The sequence below is a fragment of the Equus caballus genome, chromosome 14 (genome assembly GCF_041296265.1).
Source record: "Equus caballus isolate H_3958 breed thoroughbred chromosome 14, TB-T2T, whole genome shotgun sequence".
Lineage (NCBI taxonomy): Eukaryota > Metazoa > Chordata > Mammalia > Perissodactyla > Equidae > Equus > Equus caballus.
Genome location: NC_091697.1, coordinates 78,956,601 through 78,969,128, shown reverse-complemented (window position 1 = coordinate 78,969,128; position 12,528 = coordinate 78,956,601).

Here is a 12,528-nt window from a genome sequence, read left to right as displayed (position 1 = left end):
GGAAAGCTGGGAAAGTCTGGGGCAAACTGAGATGTGCTGCTCATCCTACCCATGGTCAGACATCCTGTCTCTAGGAGGGTTTGTTAGTATGCCAGGAGCTGTATTTCAAAAGGTGTATAATCCTCCACTGAAGATAACATGGCTTTGTCCCAGAACCCCAGGAGACTTCATGGTTGTTTTCTCACTGGGACTTGCCATAAATTCTTTGAAGGTATCCACCCAGATGTTCTTATTCCATGTGTCAAGGTCCCTGTTTTCCCAGTCAGAGCCCTGACCTTGGGTTAACTGACTTGTCTTGGTTGGTTCATCTACTCTGACTTGAAGTCGTGGGCTTGATCCTTGGCTTGCTGCATTCTCCAGCTAAAGATGAGAGCTTCGTTGCGAGCAAGCAAAGAGGCCCTCAGGCTTTCACTCCTGGCTTTCGGTTGCCTATTACTCATCTTCAGCTGTTCACGATCTTTCTGTGGAATATCAATAGCACTTAGCAATAGCTATCCAGTCCCGCTATCTACATCTACAGAAGTTTGAGGTGCTTTATATATTGCTCTCACTAGTACATTCCCTGCTATGAATACACCATCCCAATTTGCCATTGAGGAAAGTTTTAACAATAGGACCACCACCTGGTGCCAGAAAATGGGACCTAATTGCCAGCCAGGTGGTGAATGATTCAGCTTTAAAAACTCCATCGTATCACCCCCTGCTTTCTCAGACTTCTCTCAGTAGCAACTGTTGCAAGACTGGTTCTTCAGAAGCAGTCACCGAGACAGTTTAGGGAGCAAGATACTTATTAAATCCTATAAAAGGAAGGGGGAAGAGACAGGATTGGTCTGCGGCAGAAGTTGATCTCTAATGCAGGGCTAACAAAGCTTTGCCCAACCTGGTGAGGTGCTCTGGAATGAGAGTTCTCTGTAGAGTCTAGTGCAGGCTGCCCTGGAAGAACATGACAGGCCAAGTGGCTTCTGCAGCTGGGGCTGACGCGGAAGGAGCCGACAGCTAGAGGCTGGCTGCTAACTGCACTCACCCCCTGTAGCCGGCCAGGACATCCCTCCATGAAGAGGAATCTGCACAGTGCATGTCCACATCTACCACCTAGCTTTCCTCAGACAACTCAGAGACTTCATGAGGCAGGGCTATGGCATCACATGGGGCCTAAAGTGGGCACAGGACCTAAGCCACACTGTGATTCCTGGCACATGGGTTCTACAAATTGAGCCCTTTATTTTCCCATGGTAGAGGGAGGGGGAAGATGGTGGCAAGACCCAAAGAATAACTGTGGATAAATTAGGAGGTAAAAAGAAAAAAAGCACCACAATGCTCTACGGAGAAGAAAAATGAAAGCTTGTTCCCTCCAGAAACTCTCTTTCGTTGTCTTTTCTTTTCCATCTTTTCCATTCCAAGACCCGGAATAAGAGCATCTGGGCTAGGAGTTTCCCTCAAGTCTCCTGGAAGAGAAGCTGGACCTTTCTTGCAGATTTCTGGCAGTAATGTTCCATCGAGGATGGTTGCTCTTCCTTGTATTTAGAAATCCAAACAAGAAAAGAGCAATCTCCTATCTTGGTCCACAAACACCAGTCCTAGGAATCCCACCACTGGCCCCATTTCCCACCCTCTCCCCAACCATCCTGTGCCTGCCCCACACTGACCATCCCCCAGGGAACTGAGTAAGTGGTCTTGCTCCTTTGGTGTGACCAGCTACGCGAATGTGGTGAGACAACTTTCTATAGGTCTACAACATCGCATGTTTAAAAAGTTAGGAGCAATTTAAAGTGCAAGTATTACTCTGAAAATGCTCCCTAATTAATAAATGTTCTACATTTTTATGTGAGAATGTTTAATATTTAATTTTTCAATAATTTTATCATTTATAATTTATTAAATTTATTTTGTGGCTTGTATTTATTAAAAATTGATATACTTCGCATTTCTTTTATTCCAATGTTAGATTATTTTTATGCAAAATGGAAAAAACTGGTGGTTTTAAGTCATGGGACTCGTTTTTTAAAGCCTCTATTGCCGTGTGTTAAGGTTCTAATACCCTAGGCCTCGCTCAGCGTGTCTCTCCTATCGTTTTCTCAATGACGGTTACATTTCTGTAGGTCAGGGGACAGACACCCTTTTGAAGTGGGCTAAGATATTCAGCTTTTTTTCTCTGATGAGCTGGGAGGAGAGATTATTGGAGCACTAAATTTTTCATGGTCCAAGGATGGTATGGACTTAGAGCCGTAATGGTCTACATGCCCCCTGAAAATTCAGACCCTGCATTAAGATGGGTTGAGTTGGGGACAGCTGGCCCTCAGGAGTTGACAGCTCAAGTGTGTTAAGTTTCCAGTGAGGTAATACAAAAGAAGGGAGGAGCTGGCAGGGAATACCAGAAGTGGCGTTGGTGGTAAATGCCTCAACCACTCAAAACCAAATGTTTTCAAAGAAACAAAACATATCTGATGTCTGTGGTCTGCATTCTGCAAGTTTGCAGCCTCTGCAAGAGAACCCTTGAGATTTTGAACTGAAATCTGAATATAGGGCAGTGTGTCCTCCTAGGTGGAGAGAATGCCAGTATTAAACTTCTCCTTTCTGTCCTGTTCATTTTAGGCAGCTCAAGTTGTGTCTAAGGTCAGGAGACCACATGTGTGTTAAGTGGAGGAGGAATCCTAGGATAAAATTCAGCAAGCACACAGCAGGTCCAGTTCATTCAGTGCACACAGGTTTATTGAGCATTTACTATGGGAGGTGCCCAGGAGGTCAGATAAAAAGAGAGGTACAAGGAGTGAGAGGGGCATTTCAGTGAGAGTTGGCAGCATGAACAACAGAGGGGAAGTCACCAAAATTCTAGGAACAAAAGCCCACAAACAGTGTTGTGAGATGCTGGGTTTAAAAATATGATATAAAACTATTAATGTCAAAATCTACCACTCATCACATTTGACACTCTTTATGACAACTCGTGAACATGTATTCTCACCCCTGTTAGAACAGAGGGCAGAGTACACATCTGTTTTATCTTTATTTCTCAGCATCCTGCACAGTGCTTTGCTCAGAGTAACTCCCATAAAGATGTGCCAAATGAATTAATGCTTATACCCAGACCATTTCTAGCTTGTAAGCCACAGGAGGAGAAGTTGGATGTATTTTTCATCAATGTCTTCCAAGAAGCCTCGAACAGTGATTTGAACGGAAGGTGCTGAATAAATGCTGATTCAGTTGAAGAGAAACCTCTGATATCCAACTCTTTTTCTGATCCAGGCCTCCCCCAGTGCCCTTCTCTCAACCTGGCAATGCTGAGCAGATTCTCCTTCAGTGCCAAACACAGCTCGCTCCTGTAATCTAGCTGCCGAGCGTCTGTAGCATTTTGATATAATGCATTAAAACATTTCCTCAGCCAAGTGTTTTACACAACATAAAATATTTTCCTATGCTAATGTTTCTTTTATTGAGTTTTTTACAAAAAAATTATCACACATTCTACAGATATTCAGCAACACTTACTCAACTGAAACACAAAATAAAATTACAGAAACACCAAATACAGACATTCTCTCAAATTAACCGGAAAGAACTGATTGTTAGTGAGGAATGAACTCCACAATGGAAATTGCAGCAAAGCCCCTGCCTAGGGGCCTTTTCTGTCAAACATCACAGCGGAGGGGCACTTTACAGATGGGTCAGCTCTACTGTCCCTTTATCTGTTGACCCAGCAATCAGGATGGAGAGACCGAGCATTCCAAGTTTAAGTTCACAGAAGAAGGCTTCTATTGTAGCCCCAGGGGTCACAAAGCAGACAGAGGCTACACATTTTACAGCCCAGAATGAACGGAAAAGCGGAGGATATGTAGACTCGGCAAGAGCTACCGAGTTGAGAGAAACATTCCTTGCCAGAGGAAAGTGGAAGTGGCCTCATCCTTGGGAAGAACTATTGCCTGGGAAAAAGGTGACACAGAAATGTCAGTGGACAGGGCATATTAAAAGTCTAGGGATGGAGGTGAGAGTGGGAGAAGCAAGATGTCAGGTAGGAAATCAGTGAGGGGAAGTCATGTGGGGGCACCTCCCTTCTGAGAAATGAGGCCACAGCTCATGGATGCTGCTTAGGGAAGACAAAGAGCGGAGAAATCGCTCAAAGCTCAACTCTTTATACGTCCATCTGCAACACTAATCACACTGATTTGGGGCCCCTGTGAGTCAGAGGCGAGGGGCCAAGGAGCCTAGACACTGGCTGACAGGGTTAATAGGACTTGAACATATATGCCACATGTCTGATCCTCGAAATCACCCACGAATTTGTCATGATGAGTATTTTCACTCCTAGTTGACTGATGAGGAGCCAGGAAATTTAAGTAGCGCGCAAAATGTTGTACTCTGTAGAAAGAGGGAGACCCAGGATGGAACTCAGGTCCTCTGACCACTCACCCACTGATTTGTTCCCTTGTTTCCATTACATCTCTGTTCAAATTTCACCCTCAAAGTCAAGGTCTCCCTGATCACCCTTTATAAGCAGGAACCCTCGTTCTACGTCAGCACTCCTGCAGCCTCTTTCCCTTCCCTGACATTTATCACCATCATAAATAGTAATACTTACTCATCTACTTGTTTATTGATCTCTCTCCCTTTCCCCATTACAATGTAAGCTCAATGCAAGCAGGATTTGTCTGTTATATCCACTGCTGTATCCTCCAAACCTAGAATTGTGCCTGGCACATCCTCCTTGCCTAAACCTATTGGAAATGTGTGGACCAGGACTTCTGAATCATCTGGGGATCTTGCTCAGATGCAGATTCTTGTGCCTGGGGTAGGGCCTGTGATGCTGACATGGCTGGTCTGGGGACCATTTGCCATGACATTTGGTCTTCCTTTAGCTCTGATTTGGTGGTGGGTGGAGACGGCTGTAGAGGATGACAAGGTAGGGCCAGAATGAAGAGGAATAACTAAAATGAATTTCTTTTAGGTAATTTTCTATCCTCAGTAATTCCTCTTTGATCTCACGTGCATCTTGAATGTGTACCATTTCTTAATTGTACTTAGAAACTAGGTATTTATCTCACTTCTATCCCATAGCACTCTGTCAGCCCACCAAGCCTGAGACGCCCCCCAAACCTCCCTCATGAACACTTTAGGAGCCACGTTACTCTGGAAAACCTGATTGTGCTCCTAAGCATACCTGAAAAACAGAAAGGCCTCAAGGCTGCAGCTAAAAGAACCAACTCTCTCAAACAGGGATTTTCTTTAGGGTCTGTTTGGCAAACAGGTATGTTTCTTACTTTGAGGCCGGCCATGTCAGCAGTTTAATTTAAGACATCAAATGAGAAACAATCTGTCGGGTGTAACCTTTTGCTGGTGAAATGAACAGCCTCTGAGCCAGCTCCCAGAGAACACTCTCATTATCCTGGGCACCGTGACACGGGACATATTGTCTCTTTTCTTGACTTGACCTTAACACATCACTGATGCAAAACATATTTCCAGTCTGAAAAATAGTCATCTAGAAAATAAAACCATTTCATCGTCTCAGGCATAGTTCCGAGCCTCAGCACTGTTGAAAATGTGTTTTATTTGTTTGATTTGCACCACTGACTGGTTCTAGCCTCTTAAAAAATTAGGGAAATATTTATGAGCAGAGAGGTACCCTGCAAAAATTTATTCTGTCCATTCAAAACATAAGATCAACAGACTAAGATCAATGGGAACAGGGACTCTTTGATTTTGGTCACGAAATGTTCTTGGAAACTGAGAGATAAAGGGAGTTTTGTTGGAAGTAAAGATTCATGATCAAATTAAAGGAAAAAAATATAGAAGCTCCATAACTCTTTAAAATAGCAAAAATGTAATCCTCATGTTGATGAGTGTCAGTGAAAGGGAGAGAAAAAACAGGGACCATTTAATTTATTGAGACATTTCACAGATGAGGACACTGTGGCCTGGGGAGGCCTTGCTCGAAAATATATAGCTATATCCGGAAGAGGCAGGACTAGAATTCAGGTCTCCTGGTTTGCAGGCTAATGACCTTTCCACTTCACCTACTTTCTTCCGTGATAAGTGTCCTATACAGTGGATATACTTGTACTTATTGGTGCATTACTTGTATGAGCGCCTTATTGCACTTATATCAGTTAGGATTAGCATCAACTCCTCCTAACAGTGGCTAGAACAAGATAAAAATTTCTGTTTCGTTCATTTAAAAGATGCATGGCGGTAGGTAGATCTGATGTAGTGACTCCACAGAAATTAGGGACCCGCTCTTCTTTTAACTTTTTTGCTCCATCTTTCTTTTGTCAATTCATGATCCAAGATGGACGCTGAAATTCCAACCCTTATGTCCACACTACATGCTGGAAGATAAGAAAGATAGAGGACAAGGGGGGTTTTTCTTCAGCTGTCTCTTTGTCTTTTAAAAAGAATTCCACAGACTTCCTCCCAATAAGTTCTGCTTATATCTCCTGGCCAGAACTTATATCGCCACAAGGGAGACTGGGAAACACCACCCTACATCAAATTGAGGTTCTATTTCTGAGGAAGACAGAGAATACCGGTATTAGGATGTAATGAGCTGTTTCTGCCATTGTACAAAGTGTACACATCACACTAAAAGTACTCCTCTGGGGTGTATAAATTTGGCCTCTTTAAAACCAACACATTGGGAGTTATGGTTCTGGTAGTGGTAGACCTGCTTGTCATGGACGAACCCTCCCACAGACAACAATTAAACTCTGAGAAAAAAAACAAAACAAAAAACCTCTTGAAGTCACTGGAGAACAACCAAAAGTAGGCAGCTATTAAAAGGAATTTGAGCATTTAAAGAAAGGAACCATATTCGTTGGGTGAGGTCCACTTTTCCATAACTTTTCTCTTGAAGGCACTCCCTAGTCCACATGGCATCAGGACGGTTAGGACCCGAGCAGAAAGCTGCTGTCTATAGACTTGAAGGGTCAGAGAAGAGTCCCGGAGATGGAAAATTGAGTGAGAAAATCCTGGAAATGAAAGAGACCCATCAGAATCTGCATATAAACTCTCTGCCAGTCCTTGGCTGACTCCTGTTCTCTGCATGTGTGGGAGAGACTATAAAAAGCCCAGTGATAGCAACAATTGGAAGGCTGAAAAGATTAAAAAGATATTTCAGCTTTGCCAACACAGGTGAGAAAGAGTTGGGAGTTTAAGTTCCTCCAAGTTAGAGGGACTCAGTTATTATTTTTTCAAATATTTTTCTCCCCTATTCTTTTCTTTCTCTTTGTCTGGGATTCCAATTGCTCATATATTAGGCTGCTAGTACTACAGGCCACTGAAGCTTTGATTTCTTCCCCCCAGCTTTTTTCCCCTTCATTCTTCAGATTAGATCATTTCTATTGCTATATATTCATATCCACTGATTCTTCTGCCAACTCACATTTGCTCTTAAACCCATATTCAATGAATTTTCTATTTCAGATATTGTACTTTTCAGTTCTAGAATTTTTGTTTTTTTAAATATAGCTCCCATTTCTTTGCTGAGATTTCCCATCTGTTCACTCATTATGATCATTTTTTTTCTAAGTACTTGGGCATGCTTATAGTAGTTCCTTTAAAGTGCTTGTCTGCTAATTCCAATATCTGGATCATATCAGGTCTATTTCAACTGACTGATCTTTTTCTTGAGTATGAGACAGATTTTCCTTTTCCTTCACATACCTATTAGTTTTTATTTACACAGGGCATTGTAGATCATATGCTGTAGAGATTCTAGCTTCTGTTATCTTCTTATAGTGATTTCTTACTTCTTTCCATTAGACAGTTAGATTACTGGCTGGTGACCTTGAACTTGTGGAGGCTTGGTTAGAGAGAAAACACAAATCTGTTTTGTTAGAGAGAAAACACAAATCACTAATAGCAGGATGGAAAAGAGGTATTATTATAGATCCTACAAACATTAAAAAGGTAACAAAGAATTATGAACAACTTTATGCCAATATATTCTGTAATCATATGCAATGAAAAAAATTCCCTTTTGTTGTCCTGATACAAGAAAAAAACAAAAAATAGAAAACCTTCCTACAGAGACCTTCCAGGCCCTGTGATTTCACTGGGTAACTCTCTTAACCATTTAAGAAATAATAATATCAACTTTACATAGTCATTCAGAAAACAGAGGAATATTATGAGGTCATAGTATAACAGAAGTAAATAAATGAGAGAATCTATATGATCTTATCAATCAATTTCAAGAAATACTAAAAAGTTCCTTAGGATGAAGAAAAATGACATTAGAAGAATTTAATGAATATGAAGTAATGAAGACTACCAGAAATGGTAATTATGAGGGTAGATATGAAAATGCTAAGAAAAACGTTTGACAACATTCAACACCAATTTGTAATAAAAACTCTCAGCAAACTAAAAATAGAAATGAATCTTTTCAATCTTATGATGGGCATCTACAAACCCCTATAGCAAAGGTCATACTTAATTGTGAAAGATTAAATGCTTTCCCCCTAAGATCAGGAACAAGGAGGTCAGCCCTCACCATGTCTATTCAATACTGTACAGGAGGTCATAAGCCAATGCAATAAATCAAGTAAAAGAAATAAAAAGCATAAAGATTGGAAAGAAATGAGCATTATCCTTATTATTGCAGACATTTTTGGATTAAAAAAGTCCTAGAAAACTATAAAACAGCTACTAAGAACTAATAAGTGAATTTAGCAAGGTTGCTGGATAAAAAGGCAATATATAAAAATAAATTGCACTTCTATATACTAGTAGCAAACAATTTAAAAAGGAAAACATTTAATTTCCATTTATAGTAGATCAAAGTACATAAAATACATAGGAATAAATTTAATAAAAGCAGTACAAAACCTCCGAAAGCTATAAAACATTGTAGAGAATAATTAAAGAATTTAATTAATAGAGAAATAGACCTTGTTTATGGACTAGAAGACTCAATATTGCTGTCAATTATCCTCAAATTTATCTAGCCATTGAAATAAAATCTGAATTAAAGTTCTAATGGGCCCTTAAAATGAGTAAATTTAAAAGACTGACATCATCAAATGTTGGTGAGGATGTGGAGTAATTGGAACTTTCATTCATTGGTCCTGGTAGTAGTGGAAAGTGGTATAACCACTTTAGAAAACAGTTTGACAGCTTATTTTAAGGTCTCTGTTTATATACATATCCTATGACTCAGAAATTCCACTTCTAGGTAGTCACCCAAGCAATTCCTCTCCTAGGAATATATTCCACAAAAAGAGTTGTTCAGAACTATTTATAGCTTTACTTATAACAGTCAAAAACTCATAACAACTCAAATGTCAGAAGAATGGATAAATAAATTGTGGGGAATTCATACAATGGACTACTACTCAGCAACTGTTGATACACACAACAGCATGGATGAATCTCAAAAACAATCACATGAGAGAAAGATATTAGACACGAAGAATACAAACTGCATGATTCCATTTATAAGATGTTCAATAACACGCAAAAATAGAATGTGATAGAAATCAGAAGAGTGGTTGTTGTGATGGGGTGAGGGGATTGGAGAAATTTCTGGGTGGTGTATATACACTCACACACACGTATACACATACACACATACACTGTATATCTTGTTCTGTATATATTGTATAGTTTGGGGTATTTGTTACAAAAGTCTACACATTTGGCAAAATGCAGAGAACTGTACTTAACATAAGTGTATTTTATTGTAGTAAATTATACCTCAATTGAAAAAAATGCTCCTTTTTAAAACATTATTTCCCATCAGTTGGGTATCTCTTCTGGTCTAAGCAGGTACAGTAAAAGCCCTTTTATCAGCACTGTCAGGACAGCTAGTTGACTGCTTAATTGAAAAGTTTATTAAAAATCATTTAAAAATATACAAGTACACAATTACTTTCAATATTTTATTTTTAATATAAAACATATATGCATAATATATATGCATCCATTTTCATGTGTAGCCAAAGCCTTTTTTCTTCGATTTGTGTTCTACATTGCCATTCTTGTATAAGCCATCTCCATAACATATCATCTATGATTTCTAGTTTCAATTTCTTTAGAAAGGAGTAGGAATTAAATTCATTTTTGAAGCAATCTAAATACAAAATCCTTCTGGGTTTTTGTCATTTTTTCCACATTCTACATCTTGTATGTCCTATAACTAATTTGAAAGATTTTTTTGTGACTCTCATCTGGATTTCCCATTCAACTTTGTTTTCACAGCAGAGGAGTGACAACTCTCTTTTTCTCATTCTTATTTCATTGTTTACATGATATTTAATTTAATTATGTCATCATAGTAACCATAAAATCTTGCATTTAGGCACTGCTCGGATCCCTGCACTTCATTTAAATCCAAGCTAATGGCCTCTTTTCATACATATCAAGATGTAATAAAGACACAGGAAAGTGAAGGGGAAGAAAGCTTTGTCTTTTTAATCTATAAACCTCTAAGAGAGTCCCTCACCTTTCTTGCCTTCTTTGCATAGCTTTTGCCCCAACAGCTATAATCCACAGTGAAACTGTGGCAATCTTTCGCCCTTTCATGTCTATGTTCTTTCTTTTCTCTGAAATGGGAAGACAAATGTTGGTTTAAAGGTTTTTATGATCATTATTTCCTAAGTGGCCAGTAACTGTATGAAAAGGCACCCAGCTTTTCTAATATTCTGGAGCATGCAGACTAAATCCATAAGATACTTCTACATTGCAATCAGAAGCAAATAGGTGATCAATAAGAACCTACATACTCTGCTGGTTAAGATGTGAACTGGTTCAACTCTTTTGGAAAATGATGTGGCATCACTAATAAAATTGAAGGTGTGCAAATACTAGCATGCTCTCTCCTAGGTATGCAGCCCGGAGATGTGTACTTGAGTGTACTATGACACGTGTACAAGATTATTTTTGGCAGCAGGATTCGTAATTGTCCCATATTGGAAAAAAACTAAACGCTTTTCAATACTAGAGTGGATAAATAGCGGCATATCCATACAACAAAACATTATGGAGCAACAACTGTATAAACTAGAATTATACACAAGAAAATGGATGGATCTGCCAAACACTACCAAGTGAAAAAAGAAAGTCACAAAACAATACACATAGTATGATTCATTATATAAAGTTCAAAACCAGGCAAAATCAAACCACAGTTTCAAGGATGCATAAAGGTGGTAAAACAAAAATAAAAGCGAGAAAATGACTTCCATAGACACCCGGAGAGTGGTAACATCTGGAGAGATGGAGCTGCCTGGGCCCGGGAGGGGTTTTTGGGGTGGGGGCTTCTAGGGTGCCAGTGATGCTGTTTCTTGACGCAAGTGGTGCTTGCTTTGGAACCATATTACATCTGTGCATATATGTGTTACATGCTTTTCTCTGTTATATTCACAACAAAATGTTTTAAAATTTAAAACATTGAGTGCCTTATGTAATTCATTTTCTCCCTGTAACCTCCATCTCCTCGCCCCACATACCAAGCTTGGGGATCACTTTTAGATGTATCATTAATCCTTGGAGGCATGAAGATTCTGATCACTAATTTTCTTAGACTCTTTGGTTAATTACAAGAAGGAAGTAGAGCTAGGAAGAAACAGGGGCAGTAACGTTTAATAGCAGCCACAGGGAAAGAGTAAGGAAGTGGACTGAATATCTATTAGCATACGTTTGAGCAAATTCAGTCATCTAAGTTATTCAATAATGAGGGGTGCCAGTATCTTGATTTTCACATTAAGCCCAATTATTTATCTATGAGTGTGCTTCCCAGTGTCTGCCTCTCTACATCCATGAACCCTGTATGGTAATCCAACCTTTGGTTTGGAATTGAAGAAACACTGATAAAAGCTTCATTTAAATCCAATTACTAAGCTGTCTTTTTTTTCACTTAAGCCAATAAGTGACTCAATTGCAAGATGCTGCTTAAAATACAGTAGAATTGTTTCTGTTAACAAAACCAACCTGGCTGAGCTTTCTCCATTCATTTTGGCATTATTTATAAAAATCACGCTTGTCAGTAGCCACCCAGGCCCATTAAAGCAGCATCTACTTTTTTTTATAAAACCTTTTTTTTTGGGAAGATTAGCCCTGAGCTAACATCTGCCATCAACCCTCCTCTTTTTGCTGAGGAAGACTGGCCCTGAACTAACATCCATGCCCATCTTTCTCTACTTTATATGTGGGATGTCTGCCACAGCATGGCTTGACAAGTGGTGCGTGGGTCCACACCGGGGATCCGAACCTGGGCTGCTGAAGTGAAACATACAAACTTAACCACTATAAAACCTCTTTTTAAAAAGCCCTTCTTAAGTTGCTACTTTTTCATTTTCTATTATGTTAATCACTAAAGAACTCTAAGGAAGAAAGAACAAAAAAACTCAATAGACTGCTTTCAGTAGGCATCATTTATGATTAGATAGTGCATGTGGGCACCTGAGTGCACATGCACATGTGCTCACTCACACACACACACACACACACACACGCACACATACAGCCACACCATTGGAGGATTTCAGACTAGAGCGAGGAACTGAGGGAGTGCCCATCAGTGTGGTCTAGCCATGT